Here is a 19794-nt window from a genome sequence, read left to right on the forward strand (position 1 = left end):
CAGTTAGCAAACTGAGAACAGAAGAAACGTAGAGAAGAAATCGGTTCAACTGATTCAGTTGCTTGAAATCTTTTCAAATCTTTTAGAAAAATAAACGCATATAATTTCGGTTCAGTTTGTGTGCAATGCCGAATATTCAAAATCATGGCAAAAACTTCGACGGCACAGAAAGAGCTAATAATTTTTTTTCATTGAACATGGGTGATTTAAGGATGTATAAACTCATATGTCTGGCAACACCATGATTCAGAGAACGAAATACAGACTGAATGTTGTTATTTAACCCTTTGACGACCAAGATTGAACGGATGGGAATTTTGCAATTCTGATTGCAGATTCGTGCTCAGCGACCCCAAAAACCATAATAAAAATGTTATCAAAAATTAATTTTTTTCAACTAGAAATATGAAAAAAATGATGGTACATATATGTCCCATTGGTCGGTAACGGTAACTACCTTTGTATGGAAAAAAACATGTCTCCCATAAGAACTACGTGTAAAATCTTTTTCGTTTTTAAAATATTCAGAATTGTTTTGAACCGAAAATGGTTTGAATTGTGCTTTGTTGTGCCCATTTAATCACGAATTTAATGATATTTTTGTAAATTTTTGTGTTTGAAAATTCGCGAATAATGGCCAAAATACAGGAAAATACGGGGTATTTATTTACCTTTACCGACCAATGATACACATATGTCCCATCGCGCCAAACGCAATAAAAAGTGGAAAAAAACGTTTTTTCTAAAATAAAGTCGATGATTTTTGGAAAGTAATGGACATTTCGCACATTATTCCAAATTTTCAGCTTTAAAAGTTCCACCGTTAAAATTATATAGCATTTGGCGAAAATTGAAAAAAAATTTAAGAGTTTTTGACTTTAGAGTGTTCTATCCAATTGCGTTTACAATAAATATCCAATATTATGGTACTTTCTGATAGCTACATTAATTCTCTTTCAAACGAAACCAATTTTACTAAAATTGGTTAAAAAATGTAGTTATTACAGATGAAAAACAAAATGGGACATATGTGTCCCATTGGTCGTCAAAGGGTTAACTTAATTTCTTTTCATGTTTTTCTTATTTATTTTATGGCACTTCAATTTTGTCCAACTATTTCGTATAATACCCTAGGGGGTAGACACGTTTTCTAATTTCGTCTAATTTTTACTAATATTTCTAATATTTTCCATATGACGTGTACTTTCAATGCTGTCAAAAGGTTTCTAATAAGTTCTAATATTTACTAATATGCTATTCGTGTCTATCCCTTAGATAATACCACATTTAGCATATTTTCTAATACTTTCAATATTTAAAGAAATCCAGATTTTTCCGGATATTCTGCTCCCAAACTCCGGACATTTTTTCGAATTCCGTACAAAAATTCCGGATATTTCGTGAAAATCCGATGGGAGGTCTAGGCATGACCATTAGTAGCTCAAAGACACATGAGGCCGCCGTTACAAAACAGACCAGACGCCACAAGGCATTAATGGTCTTTAAACGCTTGTTGTTGTTGTTGTTGTTTTTATACATTTTCAACTCACTTATTTCGAGTCTATATCGACAAACAAATTTTTATTGAAATATTTCCTTCATTTGATTTATTATTCTTGCAACGTTTATTCAATTTTTTCACGTAGTTTTCTACCGTTCTCCAAAAGACAAGATATTAAGCCTAATTCGTTTTTTTTGGAAGCAAATATCAAATAACGTTTTTATTATTTTTAATTCAAGTCAAAATGTGTACAATTCTTTTCATTTTCTCTCAACATTCTGTACTAAATAGCAGTGACTACTTTGTCATAGCCGAAGTGTCACCACTCAAATTCGTTTGTTCAGATGATCAATATGTACCAAATAGCCAGCTAAATACAAAAATCTCTCAAAATTCAATCTCAAAAAATGCTTTTCTGTAATCGTCCGTAAAGTGACCGTTCTACAGACAAACTAATGTCAATTTCTTATAATTCAACAAAATATTTTTTCAACATAATTTTTACCAAAATCGATCGACACGATTATCGGATACACTTAAAAACGATTGCATCATCATAAATACATCTGTGCGATTCCCACTTGTGACATTGTAATCGACACGGAAGCGCCCACTTGGCACAAATTGCTTCAACGGGAACTGGTCCACTGACATGTTATCAACCTTAAGATAAACATGTCCATCGTATGGGCATGAGTGATTTATATTGGTATATTGTATAACTGTCCCGAGCATCCTATTCAAGACGAAGGACTTCATTGATCCCGATAGCCAATCGCACACATCTTTACCAACCGCAAATAGTGATGAAAAAGGAGAAAAAATAAGTGAAGTTTCGAGTGTATACAGTTAATTTGTTGGTCACATACTTTCCCACAGATCAATTGGAAATTTTTGATATGTCAATCCATTGAATCGATAATTGACCACCGTATGTATCCATATGTCAAATATTGGCTCAGTCACATTAATCCACATTGTAACTTTTATACGACTACGGCTTATTTTTTTGACTTCGCAAAATACATCGGAAACTCTCTTGTTGATCGGTCGCTTGCATAGCAATTTTTCGAATGTTATTACATTTTTCTGTATGTTCAAATATCAACGTTTTTTCTTGTTATTGTTAAATCCGAAAGATAGAAATATTAAAGAAAATATTTACCGAAGAGTCAACTGGTGCGTTAATTTGGAATAAAATCGCAATTGAAACAATGGACACAATGCTGAATAGTAGATTCATTGTTGATACAACTGAATCGCAAACCAAACTCAGACAAGCATTTGGTGCGCACTCAGTTTTATACCGAAATTTAATCGCGATGTCTTTAGCCTCTATTATCTTTACTAAATGTTATATTTTTTTACTGTGTAATTTGCATTATTATTTGATTGGAAATTGTATAACATTTCACGTGATGGTTTCATTTGGACATGACAAGAAATGCTCAGACAGCATTTCGCTGGCAATTTTAGACGGATATGAATAATTTAGAATCTGATATTTGATCGATCTTATGTTCCCATTATACAATTATTTGTATCGATACTATCAGCCAGAGAAGCAGTTTCAGTGTTCTGGCAATTCTTTTTTCAGCACTGCAAACATATATCGCCAAACGATTGCGTGTCAATTTACTTGGCCAAAAAACAATGTAAACTAAATATTTCAATAAATTGGTGTGCACATTGGCTTGTTTTGACCTTCTATTATCCTAAAAATTCAATATTTACCCATGAAAACATATTTCAACAATTTTTGCGGCCAATTAAATCGACGCAAACAAAAAAAAATCGAATGGAAAATTTCAGAATCAAAACATAAAATCAATTATTTGGCAATGAATCTCTGCGAGGCCCAGGCTTTGTGCTTTGCTATTTTCTTGAATAAAAACACTTTAAAATAGAACAAACCCTCATCTTACTTTCTGTTTCAATTAAAACGAATTTGCTTCTATTAGCCAAAATGACTTTGAGCTTATTTTTCAATTCATTTGATTTGCAGTCTGCATGCGACATACATTTCTTGCATTACAATCGCAGGGTGTGCAATGTGCATCTAAGTGTCTGAAAGCTCACTCTCAGCGCTGCAAAATTGGCCAACATGGCAGCATGTATTAAGCCTAAGACCTAACTGAATAACTATTTTGTATTGTAACGGTTGTACACACCAAAGTATTATACAAATGCTCACTCAAATTCACTAAAAAATTCAATTTCATATTTTTTCGGCTTGGCTGTGTAAGTAAAATTGTTGCATTTGATTTGTGTTGATAAGATACGCTCAAACTAAAAAAATTGTTATTTTTACATACCCTATACAGCAGCGCAAATTTTTCAGTGGACTTCAAAATCCATATCTGGAATTAAAAAAAGAATGATTTTACTGCCTATCTTTATTTGCATAATGTGATTTTGTAAGATTTTCATTAGCTTTTCACTATCATAGTTACATTTATAGAGAAAAAACTCAAAAACACTTCGATTCCAAGAAGTTGTTATTAATGGTGTGTGTGTCAAAACAAACTCGGTTGGTTCTCAAACCAAAATCATACATTTTTTGGATGCGATGGTCAGAAATGCTGATAAATATTATTGGAATGAACAAAACCGATGATCGATTCCCTTCGGTTACGTGAAAATCCACCCTGTATTGACCGGCTGGCGAACGTGTGCCAAACGTATGGGAATGGATGATTATAATTCGCGTATTTCCCAAGATTTTTCTGACCCCGATACCTGTGTACACTGTGCAGTCATACAAAACCGATACCTGTATGCAGTCACATTATGTTCGATGCTTAATGAGAATTTACTCAAAATACTGACCCACTTACATGCATTCTCCCACAAATCAATTACATATTTTCGATAGGTTTTATATCTGTAGTTAAATACCGTATGAACCCAAGCATCATGAATCGGTTCACTTAATTTCTGTCAAAATTCATACACAACCAACTTGACATTCAGTTACATAGCTCAGCTAACCCATAGTACATCCATCCATGGGCCAGGTGCGCCACCAGCGCGAAAAAATATGACAGTATATGATTTATACACAGAAAATTGTGAGTTCGATAGTACGATGATAAACTTTTTACAGGAGCAGATTTATGTTTTATATGTATGAAAATTTTAGTGTAAATGAGGTTCCTATATCTTCGTTACATCACAGCGCCATTGATAACGTACAAATCACACGAAGATCTAGATGGCGCTGTTGACGTTTTAAAGAAAATTTGCAAAATGACAAATACAATATAACACTTGTCAATCATATTTCGTTGAAATCATCAACAAAATTAGAGTTTTTTAAAATCAAACGGAAGACAATTTTCTCAATAAAATATATTTTAGCCATGAATACTGTGTAGAAACAAACATGGAAAAAATATTTCCCAAATTGGTTACAAAGCAATTCCACTCACATTTTTCGAATGAAGAACAATTATGGATGAATTAGATAATGTAATGAACCAATTTTGTATCGCGTTCTATCTATTTCACTACAAATCTTATTGAAATTTACATTAGAAAGATCACCGCTGTATGAAATTACTTAAATTAGACAATTTAATTCAACTGAAATAATTGCTTGGAAAATCTGATTGATCGGTCAAGTTTTGTCGAAAAATTGCACAAAAATGTTGTGCTTATGCCAAAAGCAGTGAAGTTTGACGACACCAATTTCAATAATTATTGAAATCGTTATAATTTTCTGTAATTACTTTGACCACGTTCTATTTAAAACGTTCATGGTAATTCATATCGCAACGGTACATCTCGCATCAAACAACAAATTGTACCATTCGAATGAAAAAAAAATGAGACTGACTATAGATAAAATCTACTGATGTAAATATAGCTAGCAACTGAAACTGAATTTTTGTATGGAACCGACTTAGAAAATAATTCCAATCAATACAATAAAATGAATGAAATGATAGATTTTCTGCATGGAATATTATTATTTGATAAAAACATGTATGTCATTTTTTGTTGTTTCAACAACATTAAACTGAACTAAATACGTTTGATCCGATGATCAGATACGCTAAAACACAGTTTCCCAATGAAATTTGGAATTTTGCGGTTTTCATTGGTGATGTTGATGTCCACCCGGTTAGGATTAGTGGTTCGAATGGAAGTTGATGAATTGAAATATTTCTCGCTTTTACATATACCGTTCCGTTGCATTGGATGATTCAAGTTCGTGTATTTCTGAAGCCTTGCCAGTGTCCATTCCAGCAAGTAGCTTTTATTTTTATGCGTCAGCCGCAAAAATTTCCCCAGAAAATCAATTGCATACTTTTGATATGTATTGTACTTGTAATAGAATACCATATGTGTCCACAATTCATGGAGCAGTCTACTTAAATTGCCCGCAATATCAAATTTTAGGTAACCTCGTTTCACATATCGTAAATCATAAGACCAAGTGGAATAATTGCTATTTGTGCTGCGTACACACAGGAATTTTTCCATTGTAATCGAGTTTTACAAAAAAAGAAGAATGAACTGGTGAAGTATTCATTTTCGTACCACGAAATTATATATTTTACAGACGCTGGATTGTGTAAATGAAAAGTAAAGGGTGTTTTTTTTAATTTTTTTTTAAATTTCAAATAAAAGGCACAAATTCCGATATTTTTATCGTACCGCTTGGTTTATTTGATAGATAAATTCATATAATTTAATGTCCGACATACATTTAGTTAATAATATCGGGAACGATAGAAAAAAAATTCGAAAATCAGCCATCATGATGATGAGAGAATGACATCTAATAAAAGATTTGAATTGGTATATGCATATGCCTCTGGGTATCGCAAAGTCCATTAGCATTTTTCATAATAAATGAGACTCTATAGAGTTATCTGTTATCAAATTATTTGATTCACATCTCATGCATAACAAATTCGTGAATTTATCTGGCTTAGAAACTGGACTAATTCGTATTTCGACGATTTCATGGAATTATAGTTCTAATTGGGTAGTAAGTAAATTGATTTAAAATGGAAGATTAATGGTTATTTTTATGTAACACGTTCGATTCGATAAGATGATGACCAATTACTGTGGTACGCAGCTCGCGCACAGAAGCGGCTCCTTCAGAATAACTTTAAAAATGTGTAAAAATCACTTTGACGTGTCTTAGCTAGTTAGAAACAGAAATACTTTGTGCATCGACCCAAAAGATCCATTTCACAGCAAATTCCATAAAGCATTCAACACTTGCTTTACCATTCGCAAATGGAATATTTCCTCTGCAATTCTATTTGCGTCATTTCAAGGGAAATAAAATGGCTTTTGTGCTGCAGCCGGCGAGAAAAATGTGGCGATGCTGCTGTGTCTAGCATAAATAAAGTGCTAACTTTAAAATACAAGAAAATCATTACGAATAACAATGAGAATGCTTTCTATCTAGTTGTTGCCGAGTTGCAACAAACGAACAAGAATCGCTTTGTGGAATGAACATCAAGAATGAACACGTACACTTTTAAGTGCAATTGAATGGCATCCATAAAAATGTGAGTAAGAAAAATGGCGGAATAACCACAAAAGACACTCATAAAGACGCACAAGACAATGAGCGTGTAAAGCGAATGTTCAACAGAGAGAAATCAAAGAAGACAAATAAAAAAAAATGGAGCACAATGGGAGAAAATGAAAAATGTGTGAAGAATGCATAAAGTTTTGATAAAATACAATCATCATTCATTCGTATTCGTAGACGTATCCGTATGGCACCGAATCAAAAATGGAAAATTCAACTTTTGACGACACATTTCTTCACTTTGTGCTCCGGCAAACTTTATCGGCTCTAGAACACCGATGAAATTGCAACGCACATACGGTATGATGCGCCTACGCCATAGACACAACTTGCAAAACTCTATTCGTAAACGATTTAAGTTTTCGATCGCAAAGTTAGACGAGTTCGTTTCAATTGCATGGCATATGATACGCAAATGGGAAACTTCTGTTGCACTACTTTTTTCTTCTTCGTCTAGTTCGCTCTAATCAGCTTGTGCCATTTTTCGATGTGGATCCGGTTTTGATGCAATATTCTTGGTGCGAACCCCAATTAGGTTGTTGTTTGGTGTTGCGCATAGATTGTCAATTTATATTGATTTCGTTTGACACGAAGCTTGTGTGGGATTTCTGCAAGTTTTCACATTGCTGCTTTTGCAATTGGTTTGCGTTCTATTTCGGTTTCTAACAAACTTTGCACAGCATGGCATTCCTCTCATAGCCAGAGATACCAGCAGAAAAAAATGCACATCGGCATACAGCATCAAAAACAAAAAATAGTGTATAAATTTGGTAACGGGTGAAAAAGAATAAAAATCAGAGTTCGGCACAAAAGTTTTGCACAAAGAGTTCGATGATCTATTAGATGTTCGGATGTCGAATGGATCATGGGTGTTTTTCGCAAAAATTCAACCGAAAGAGAAAGAAAAAGAAGGAGAAAAGAGATAAGTCAACATCGAATGTCAAAAAGGCGATGGCAAAATAAGATTTAAAACATTTTTCTGCAGGTTTTTGATGTGTCTGGCAACGAGACTCGTTACTTCAAATACGTACGAGAAGAGTAACGCTTTTCGTTCGCTCAGACACATTCCGATAACTTTTTTGTTCTCTTCTTATCACACATTTTCCTGCCGTTTGGAAACTTTCAACAGCAATGTACAACGTCAGCACCAAGTTATCTCTTCTTGTTGGCAAAAGTCACTTCGGTTTGAGCTAGTGCCTAGCACATAAAATCGGCAAGTCACGAGCAGACAATATCATCACAACGAGTGTAAACATTGAATATGAAGAGGGGGAAAAAACAAGAAATAAACTAAAAATCGAACACGTTGAACATTCGAACCCAATTCCTCTGCAAATCCATCAACACAATTTTAATGGGCTTTCTTAAGCGGCTATCTTCATTTATACGCGTAAGGTACGACGGATTATATGTTTTGAGATTATATTTCTTTTCTTTTAGAAAGAAAAAAAAAGATAGAGAACTCTATCTGACATTAACGAGGTCGATGGTTTAATGTTCAAATCGAAAAAGTTTCCAATGAAAAAAGACGTCTAAGAATAAAATTATTAACTAAAAAATAAGCAACGCTGTCAAAAGTGTGCTCTGTGAATTGCTTCAGCGCCAACAGCCCTCCGCCAAAGTACCCATGTGATACATTAAAATTGAAGCACCAGAAACTTGAAACGAGTTTTAAGTATTGAAAATGAATACAAATTTTTCACAAGCAGATGGATTTTGCGCTCTTAACCCGCAACTGCATAAGCCCGCCTTTTGGCGGGCATCATTTAAACGCCTGTATAATTTGAACCGTAGGTCGGATCACATTGCTTTAAGGGGAATTTTTATTTGTCAATGTTTTCCTTTATTTTTGTCTTTGGCGCTATTTGTCTATGTAGTACGATTAGTGAGTTATAAACAAAAATTTGCACGAAAACGAAAATTTGACAAAATAAATTATTTGGTTTCCAAATTAGACAAATTTTTGACACTTTTAAACAATGGATTTCATTGCTCTTGCGGGAGTCCCAATGAGGAAAACGTTACAGTTGTACACATTTTGTGCACGGCCAATGTAATTTCTCCATAAGCTGTGCACAAAATGTGTACAACTGTAACGTTTTCCTCATTGGGGTATCAATATTATTATTATTATTTATTTGGTTTCTTCATGCTTACATATAGTTGTACAATGATTGAGATTTACTAATTTAAATGACTTTATAATTTATGACCACACTATACACGGAACAATATAAAGATTTCTTTCTTTCATCATTACATGTTATGGTATATAAAAAATTAACCAGTCCATATACAGTCATGGACAAAATTGAGCGTACGCCTATAAATTTGTGTTTTATTTTTTCCAGTAACTTTTCATCTCAAATGTAATATATCAATGGGAAGTACATGAAAAATGAATAACATTGGCAATTTTGAACATCAAAATTGGCCGGCCAATAGGCGGCTTATGGCCCTCGGTAAAAACGGCCAAAAATTCAACTTTTTCCCCAGCCGTTCGATTTAAAAAGTTTAAATGCAGTTTCGAAGGCCTTCAGGAGCAGATGCTTTTAAACGCTGAAAACTTTCTGATTGGTTTCAATTTGGCCAAGTTATGGCCGTTGGAAAAATGGCCGATTTTTTTCGAAAAATTAAACCAAGCGTTTGATTGCGAAATGTCATATGTCGTTGGAAAGCCCATTTAATGAAGATAATTTTAATAGTATAAAACATAGAAATCGGTTACAATTTAACCAAGTTATAGGCGTACGAAAATTTTCGTCAAATTTTTTTTGGGTTTTCCAACGGCCATAACTTGCCCAAATTGAAGGCGATCCGAAAGTTTTCAGCGTTTAAAAGTATCTGCTCCTGAAGGCCTTCAAAACTGCATTTAAACTTTTCAAATCGAACGGCTGGAGAAAAGGCTTGAATTTTTGGCCATTTTTACCGAGAGCCATAAGCCGCCCATTGGCCGGCCAATTTAGATGTTCAAAATTGCCAATATTATTGATTTTTTATGTACTTCCCATTGATATATTACATTTGAGATGAAAAGTTACTGGAAAAAATAAAACACAAAATTTATAGGCGTACGCTCAATTTTGTCCATGACTGTATGTACATTTTTAGGACCAGAAATTTGTTGTTTCTTCTTTGTCGGTTGCAATTGGGTTTTTTTTCCATTATATTCATTATACAGTTTTTATCACATTCTTGTTACATTTTGAGTTTATTAGAAGAGAAGAAAACAAGAGTTAGTAGGTGATGGCTTTTATCATGTAGGAGAGAAATGAGTGCAGGAACGGTCACGTAAAGACTATTTTCTTGAGTCGTTTTTTAAACGTATAACCTAAATTCAGTAGGCAATTGATTGACATGTTTATAGTAGAGCTCTGTACAATTTCTATAAATGCTTTTGAGTCCGAGATTGGTACGTGCTCTTTCGAATCGCGGTCTTGTGTTCGTACTCGTCGGATATCTATGGTTGCTAGTGCTGTTGACATGACATTTAGTTTTCATTGGTCCCTTTTGAATTTTGTAAATCATTAGAATATTATTGAATTTTATTAGCTGCTGAACATTACATTAACAACAACATCATTTGCAAAATGAAATTCGCCCAAAACCTGCTGATACGGAGTGAACGCGCTCACTTTACAAACGCACTTGTTCATCTTGCCGGTTTGACAGCTAATGTCCAATCGACTTCTGTTTCAGTGTAGTTTTCTGTTCGAACGCAAGCGTTTTCTCAGTATGGTCCGCAAAATTTAAAAAAAAAACAATTCTGCCACGAACCAGTTTCTATTTTGAATCTAACATTTTGTGTTTTTTTTAAATTATGGAAACTCCAATATATCATATAAAACCGTAATTTTCTCCCATAAAATTCAATTGAAAATGGAAAAAAAACCTTTTTTTTCAAATACGGGTTTAATCTACCGAAAGAAAACAATTTTTTGTCTTGTGTGCTAGCGGCATATTTGCACAATTTTATTTGGCAGAATCGAAACATTTTTATTTATTTAAAATTCAAATAATAATTATTATTTCACCACACAACACAATGATGACTATGTTTGACACTGCATTGTATACACTCATCAATGTAGTTCCCGTCAAAATGTGTGGCATTGTTGGTTTGACGTTTAATGATCGAGACTATCGCGGCGATTGTTCTCTGATCTATATCTATCACATTTCCTGACTAAACAATGAGAAATCTAGGATTATGAATATTTTTTCGTTATGTATGGCCAAAATTCAACCAAGTACCAGTACTCGGAGTCCTGAGAAAAATTCATGCAGTTGAGTGTTAATAATCCTTTAAAAGGTTTCCCATGTGCACATTTTTTACCTATGCAAAATTAAGAAGTGCAACGCTGCTAAAACTTTTTACTCTCGAACGCAAGTTTTTAAATCTATTAAAATAAAATTAAAAGCACCTTATTAGCACATTATTTTCCAATATGACAAAAAGTGAACCCAAGCTCTCTTAAGCCACTAACCTACTTTGAAAGAACGTTGATTGGCGTTTTCCCGGTATGCTTTCATCGGTTGGTTTTGTAACATTAATTCCAATTGAAGCGACACATTTCAAACTTGTGTATTAATCTGAACCTGGCAACGCGAACAAAATCTACAATTGACGTACACCGTATCAATCCATTAACGCGCAAACATCGAACTTCATCATAAATCGAATGAAATTTTCATTGAATAATATCGTTGCAAGCCATCGCAACAAACACATACATAACGTTAACACTTTATCAAATTTTCTCCTGTTCTGTTTCCCTGTTGGAAGTTTTTTTTAAATTCTTGATACATGCTCATTGGCCAAAATGTACTGAATCAACAAATGTGTCATACCTCAATCATCGTTTGACATGTATATCGAGTGTTGGACGTACAAAATGAAAGCGGACAAAAAAGGTGCGGATGTGTGAGACATCGGTAGCAATCAAAAACTGTCACACAAAATTCGTGACAATTTCCAATTTCAAGCGAATCAACGAATGCCCATACAATTATGATTCGTTCCACTGGACCATTCTTTTTGATGCTATCGCTATTTTGTGCGATAAGATTGCGCGAGGAGGGCTGAGAGGAATTTGCTGCAGGACAAATCAACTCTACAGGACACAAAATGAGTTGGAAATGTATTGATCCACTGTAGTAGGTCCTATATATGTGCTTTTACGTATGACCTTTTTGGTACATGAACGATGACGATGGCAAACACAACAAAAATGCCCAGAACATTTTCGAAACATAAAACAATGCGGTTGATGGCTATTTTTGCTCGTAATCAATACAAAACGCCCCATGAGAAATACGTTGGTGAAATCGAAGCTGCTTTTGTATCATGGACTCGGTCATAGTTGCGAATATTCTATTTTCGAACACACATACAAACAAATTCGTAAGAGTATACTCAAATGGATGTCAAATCCAATTTCACCTTGAACAAGGTAATATCTGCCATTCCAATAATAATCGAAATTATTTTCTGATCATCATATTCCGAACTCGAAAAGGAATTTTCATTGAACTTTTAAGTGAATGCGACTAATTGAACAAGAATATCAAATAATGCTTCAATTCGAAAAGCGGATATTGCATTTTGTACGTTGCCGTAAATTGAATCGCTATCATTGGAATTGCATTGAAATCGTATGGCCTCATTTATTTCAACAGAAAAAAAATTGCATTTCAAATGCTCTCGAAAAGTCACACCAAATTCCAAAATAGCGGCCTACACTCACATACGGATGCATTCATGTACCTCGGTGGTACCGTATTGTGAGACTGTGAAATGGATCCAGCACATTTGTATAGTGGTTAAGAGTCATTGATTCCCAATGAGACCGAGAGAGCACAAAACGATGCATTCATGAAGTGGAAAATGCGATTATTTAAATGATGCAAATTTCATTATGAAATTATTTAATTTCATTTTGCATGCAAGTCATTCACTCGATTCGTGTTTCCGAACGATGATGCATTCGATGGTACAAAGCTCATTATTAATCTCATTGATGCTCGTTTTCCGATGCATCCATTCCATATGGCAAAACACTAGTTTTCCATTGAGAGACACCAAATTGTGCCGGCAATATTGATGTTGAAATTCAATTTTCCAAAGCGGACCACATTTAACCATTTTTCAAAAGCCAAAAGTTTGTGTTTAAACAAATTTCAAATCGATTTTATTGAAAATTCCCTCAGCATATCGTAATAATTCGAGTTAAAAATTTGTGCATTGTGTGGCGACACTGGCAATCTGATTTCTATCGTACTGTTACCGCTGCCGCCGCTGATGTTGCTCCGCCTATGGGGACTATGAATTTTGAATGTATACATGACATAGAACGCAATAAACTCATTGAATGCACTCGCTTGGATCAGCATTCATGGAAAATTATGTGTCGCGCGCGTATTCAGAGAATTTATCTCGAAAGTGCCATACATGCGTAATGAACGTGTGTGGCCGAAAACTACATAATAAATGAAAATAATAGCAGCACACAAACTAGAGTGTGGGCCAACGCAATACAGAGAGTGGAAGAGGAATCGGAGCCAATTCACTATTAAGTTATCGTAGCACGTACAGAATCCGGCCCAATGTTATTACTGCATTTGATTATCGCATCGCCAGCTATCTGGTACATCGCATGAAACAGCAATTTATATAAAATTTTAAGTTGATTTGGCTTTGAAGTTGGGCGCGCGCGTTCGTTCCATGCACTAGACACTTGATGCAGCACCAGCACATGCACCTACATATACCATGTGTGCTCTTTTATGATTTTTCGCCATGCTCACAGCGAACTCTCTCATGTGAAGTTCGCACGTAATTTCCTAACGTAATGCATCTCATTCACTCGCCCGCCCTTAAATTGATAACCAAAAGCTAACAGTGTTTACGTAAATTCCTTTTGTCAGAATAAGCCAACTTATTAAATCCACTTCTAGTCAAGCGAACGTTAGCCTATTTATTTCTTTTTTTCCATTCATCCGCCCATTGTAAATTCAATTAAAATTTAAATTGAATTTGACGAGAAAGAAGAGAACTTCATGTCATTCAGATTTTATTTCACACATATTACTCTCATACTCTCAACAACACACCACATCACATTTCAAATTATAGCTATGAGAAGTTATTAAAATATTTTACAAGTTTCGACGAATTGTTCGGTTAATTTCATCCATACTCACACTAGGGCTCCAATTTGTTAGATGGAATTTTTAATGCACCTTGCATTTTACCAGACTTAAACTTTACTATGCCTAACGTGTGGCTTTGACAGTTCACATCAATCTTTCTGGAACCGTTCGTTAAACGTGTACATCGACCAAATCCAAATCATGAAAAACAATTACCACAAACAGTAGAAATGTGAAGTTTGATAGGTGCCTTTGGTCATTCCGATTGCGGAAACGTAATTTTCGAATTCTATTGAAATTGTGAAATTCCTTGAATTTTAAAGCAATATTTTCATAATTCAGTTCACTGCAGTTTATTTGAATTTCGTCGAATCCCATAATTATTTCATGAAGCAAAATGAGAGTAAATTTGGCAAAGTTCACATGTAAAATTGGCACGACAATCTATCTTTTCGCAGAAGTCATTAAAATAACTGAAAACGAAAAGGTTTTCGAAACTTCCAATGTGAATATGCTTCGAGGTATAAGTTTAGTTTTACAATCGTTGTTCGTTTTAGCATGCATTAATTGGTGAATAACTCTGTTGAGTATCAGAGAGAATGGGAGAGTGTATGTGTTTAGCTACTTCAAGCTTGCATCGAAAATGTCAGCATGATTGTGAATTTCTAGGAATCTAGTAAAATCACAAGAACATCGTGTATATAAAAGCTACCACAAAACACAAGAGTGCCCATATATTTCTTTACTTCTTTCATATTTCATGTTCGCAAAGTCAACCAGGCGAACACTGCCAATGTAATGAATACAACACATACGTCTGATGCATCTGAGAAGCGCACTCTAAATTTTATTACGAATTGCAATAATTAAACGTGATGCGAAAGCATTATTTTACATTTGCCGGCACATGCAATACACATTCTTTGCTGTGGCGTTTCCCCCATATATGTATATTGTGTCGCAGCATCACAGCCTCCATCTGAGAATGATAATTTACGGTTCATAATGAAAATGTGAAAGATGAGTGCAATATGAACTTTTGGATTATTTTCAGATTATAATTCAAGAGAGCATGATGTACGGGTATATGCCATGCGTAGGTCGAACTAATTTAGTCGAAATCACAATGAAATATTTCCGTCCATTTTGCGGCTGCAGTGATTCGGAACATGGATTCGAAGTCACATTAAATTAGTAGTATGTCACAAATAGCGCCGCATTTCTGCACCCAAATCGACACATCTCTATGGAAATTCGGAACATTCATTTGAAATTGTCGACGACATTCCTTTTCCATTTCGTCAAATCGCATTTATTTCTCTTTTTGCGATTGCTAAAGGTTTCCTTTACTGAACCATTCACATATAATATAAATATTTCGCACAAAGACGACGGAGCTGACGACGAGACGAAGGAACCAAAAAAAACTCCATTCCAGAAATTATTATTTCTTTGTGACAAATAAAATTGTTTTCAAATTTATTGCGTCCAATTTCCTTGTTGCTGCAATTTTTTTGCCGTCGTTTCGGTAATATTGCTCTCGTTGCTCTCTCCTTTTCTTTCTCGTGTATATCACGAGTCGATGACATTGTTTCCGATCTGTTGGCCATTAAGGAATCTCGGAAGTTGTTTTTTTTTCAATTTGTATTGGTCTTTGGGTCGTTTTCGCATGAAATTTGCTGAGACCAACAGAATTGGCGGACACTTTTTTTCGCTTTTATTCATTCCGGACCGAAATATGTATGGCTGGCGATCGAAAGAATGCGATAATAAGTAGCGATAACAGCACCATAGTAAAAGTGAAATTCGTATAAATTCCGTATTGGGAAAACATTTTTGTTTAATTTTTCCTTTTATGATTTCGCACAGTGGCGCGGACACCGATAGAAATGCAGAGAGAACAATGCGCCGATATGAAACGTAACGAATACAATGTGGGAGAGAGCAAGTTTTTGCAGCAATAGTGATAAAATGTTGAAATTATGCTATCGATAAATCTATTGACTGAGTAGAATAGAAATGACCTTTTATCTGCATCGACGAAAGAACCGTGCCAATTTTAAGGATATTCCTATTTTTACAATAAAAATTGGACCAAATTTTCAGCGAAAATGCCGTTTTGTGTCTCGTCGATCGAAAAGTATATCTGCTACTGCTGCATTGGAACCGATGGCCGAGCACGTTTTCATTCTTATGTTCAACAACTATTTGTGCGCCATAGCGATGTAAAATTGTTCGCTTCGTTTGTTTTAATGACTGTATTTTGCAGATAGATGCAATCTATACAATGGACCTCTTGTTTATTCTCCCATGTAATATAATTTTTGGAAACTTCGTTAAACTATCTGTTTTACCCGTTAGAAGAATAACAATTTTTATGTGATATGGTGGTCATATCGTTGTGTCAAGGTGCTTCATGTTTTATTTTTTATCTCATCCTGGTTGCACTTGAAAATCTGATCAAAATACCAAGTTGTTTCGGTTGTGTGTGTGCCAACGAAAATTTCGCACTCAAGAGTGCATACAAAAGAAAGCGTATTACATTTAACACGTGCATTGCACACTGCACACTTCGTCGTTATATTCTTGTGCTGCATCACTCAAGTGATGCTATTGTTTGGGTGTTTTCAGCACATCGCCATCCACCTGCGGCTAACTGCAGATATTCAATAAAAAATTGTTCTGTCGCATTCGCTCGTTCCTTAAATCAGAAACGGTTGCAAAAGTTGTGTTGGTGCTGTTACTCGTGTGTCGACACCAACAACATTTTGTACCTGTTTCTACGTGTATTTTTCTCTCTCTTTTGCTCACATCGGAATTAAATGCGAAAAATTCGCATCACACAACTTTTCTGGAGTAAATCAAAAAGAAGCAAGAAATAGATAAAATTGGTGTACCGTTCAGATGGGAAGGGAGGTGGAGAGAAAAAGAGAGAGAGAGAGAGAATGTGCAGTGGATAAAGTTTTACATTTAATAAAAGCAACAGCACTTAGAAAACTATGCGTTGGGAATATAATAAAAGGAAAAGTGGACCACAATGATACTGCATCGACTGAGTGCCAGCAAAACTTGATCCAAACCATGTTCATAAAATCACTTGATTAAACCGTTATCATTAAGCAAAGTCATCGCTGCAGTTCTCGCCGTTTTTTGGCGACCGAAATGGAGAGCAATAAGAGCGGACGACCGAAACGGAAGAGGGAGAGTCCAATGGAAACTTTCCCGAAAAACTTTTGAATATAGTTACGTTTTTTGTCGCATCGCTCACAGTTCATTGTTACCACGGGCACCTTGCTTTCCTCTTTTTCTCAGGTACAATGTCACCAACGAGAACGAATGACGGAGACGAAGTAAAAGTGAATTGATAATTTGTTCGTTACCCGTTCGACCTAATTAGAATCGGATGTTGCTAGAGCAAAGTGAAATAATGGCATAATTGAGTTGAATAGCTTCGATTGAGGCATTGGTTTTGCATTTGACAGCTGAACGTTGTCCATTTTCTATTGTCGCTACCCATACCCATTCAAATCGTTTGCGTTTGTCATTTCTAACAAATCATTGTTTCTTTGCACAAGCGTCATTCAGTCGGTGATCCATTTTAGCCCGTGTTTGTTCTAGCAAAATGAACACCTGCGACCAATGTGCTTACATTTCACCGGCCAGCCATTTTCGATATCCATCCGAATGACCGGTAGATAGAGTGAGAGCGAGGAAGAGGATGGCAGAGAGAGAGAGGGAGAGAGAGAGAGGGAGAGAGAGAGAGGGAGACGCAGAGAGTGGAAAAATTCAATCGGAACAAAGAAAAAAAGAAACAAAATAATAATTGGTTCGTTGTTTCGACTGTCGTTGTTATGAAGACAATAAACGAGCCATAGGCAGAAGTCGCTGCCACCGTTGAATCGTTTTCACAGTATCGTTTATCAAATGTACACAAATGCACAATATATGGTAGGCACATGCGGTAAGCTGGAACACCATCAGAATACATTGCCCACCATTTGAATTGTGAAAAGAAAACACGGAGCGTTCCGATCCAAAACCGGCTGGTTGCGAATAGAAGCGAATCAACCGAAGAAAAAGGAGAAAAAAAACCTCTAGAGAAATGGAATGGCAAAGCGAGAAATATGATTTTGTGTTTATATCAGGGATATTTTCTTGGGCCACTCCACACACGTTCGTGCTGCACATAAATTGTGGTTTGCTCATGTTGTTGTTGCTGCTGCCGTTGTTGTGTTCATTTATTGGCAATACAGAATGAAATTCCCATGTTCAAATAGCATATTGATCAAAGCGCGCGCAAGTTGCGCTTCACCGGAATCGTTGGCCTATGAGGCGATGTGCCGTTCTTTTTCTTCTTCTCCTTTTGAACTGAGAGTGAAAAAGAAATATGTACGTATTAGCTTGCAGGCGATTAAATGGAAAATACGTTGATTCCAGGGCGCACGCATCGCGTTGAGAATTGAAATAAATGTTATTTGTGGACTTGTTTGTCTCGAAGTCGTACATTAGCGCACCGGGGCCAAAACAGCCAACATAAATAAACGAGCCACAAAATAAACCCAACCAGAAAACGAACGAAAATGTGAAGAAAAAAACAGCAGCAGCAGCAGCAGCAGCAACAAGAACACAAAAATAATGATGATTGTCTTTCGTTTTTATGAATGTGCTGGCCGATGAGCCTTGGACCGAGGGAGAGCAGGATAGAGTGAGAGCGAGGAAGAATGGAGAGAAAGAGCCGAACAACAAATTATTCAAAATGTACTGCATTCCTTCGACGCGTGTTTTTTTTTGTGCCTTCTCCTCAACCGCATCATCCCCCAGCGGAACAACAACGAAATTTATATGCATTTATGCTTTCGATATTCACTGATTGTTTGCTTTGTATTGTGATGGGTTTTTTCTTCTTCTCATTCTTCCTCTTCGAAAATCGATCACTCGATGAAGAGGCTCCCATTTTCCCGCTTCATTCTTTATTCTGTGGCTTCTTGTCAACACGCCGAGTGTATCGTGTTGTGATATCATTATTCAGATGATAGAAGCTTTTGTGTGCCTGTATAAATTTCACATGATCTGATTTTTATCATAGCAAAAGCGATACACAACGGTGCCTTGTGCCATGCCTTGCACTGTTTTGCCGATGCTCAGATGGCGTGCCATTCTCAGCCATAAATTATCATAATTTTGTTGATAAATTTAAATTGGAATCGAAATGGAACTCTCAATACAAGGGAGAGAGTGTGTGGTAGTAAGAGGGAAAAAGCTCAACTTGGTGACAAAATGGAATGAAAAAAAGGCGGAATATAGGCATTTTTACTGGCATTTTGGTGCTTTCATCTGCATTTCTCGGGATATTTTTGGCTACAATTGCTGTCAACGCTAAATATATATGCTTATTGCAGCACATTGTATTTTGCACACAACATCACAAATAAATATGTCGGCAATTCCACACGAAATCAGAGAAGAGTTGTAATGTGGGGTCGCTGAATTGGCTGAAAATTGGCTTGGAGTCTTGTTTTCGATAGAAAATGAGGAAACCAAAATCTTGGGGCGGTAACTGGCCCACATTTCTGAGTTCACC

General features: G+C 35.6%; 2 protein-coding genes across 4 annotated transcripts in view; one reads left to right on the plus strand and one right to left on the minus strand.

Annotated features, from left to right (window-relative positions):
* LOC129564665 (FMRFamide peptide receptor frpr-18-like) overlaps window positions 1–19794 on the plus strand; it is a 212301-nt gene that overhangs the window by 82132 nt on the left and 110375 nt on the right. The window lies entirely within an intron of this gene.
* The window catches only part of LOC129564669 (TWiK family of potassium channels protein 7), a 182585-nt gene that overhangs the window by 65946 nt on the left and 96845 nt on the right, over window positions 1–19794 (minus strand). For both annotated transcript variants that reach the window (XM_055438834.1, XM_055438832.1), the window contains exon 4: window positions 3817–3861. The gene's annotated coding sequence lies outside the window, so the exon portion shown is untranslated. The remainder of the gene's footprint in view (window positions 1–3816; window positions 3862–19794) is intronic.

The sequence above is a fragment of the Sitodiplosis mosellana genome, unplaced genomic scaffold, assembly GCF_009176505.1.
Source record: "Sitodiplosis mosellana isolate CC-2019 unplaced genomic scaffold, AAFC_SMos_1.0 Smas_scaffold_1, whole genome shotgun sequence".
Lineage (NCBI taxonomy): Eukaryota > Metazoa > Arthropoda > Insecta > Diptera > Cecidomyiidae > Sitodiplosis > Sitodiplosis mosellana.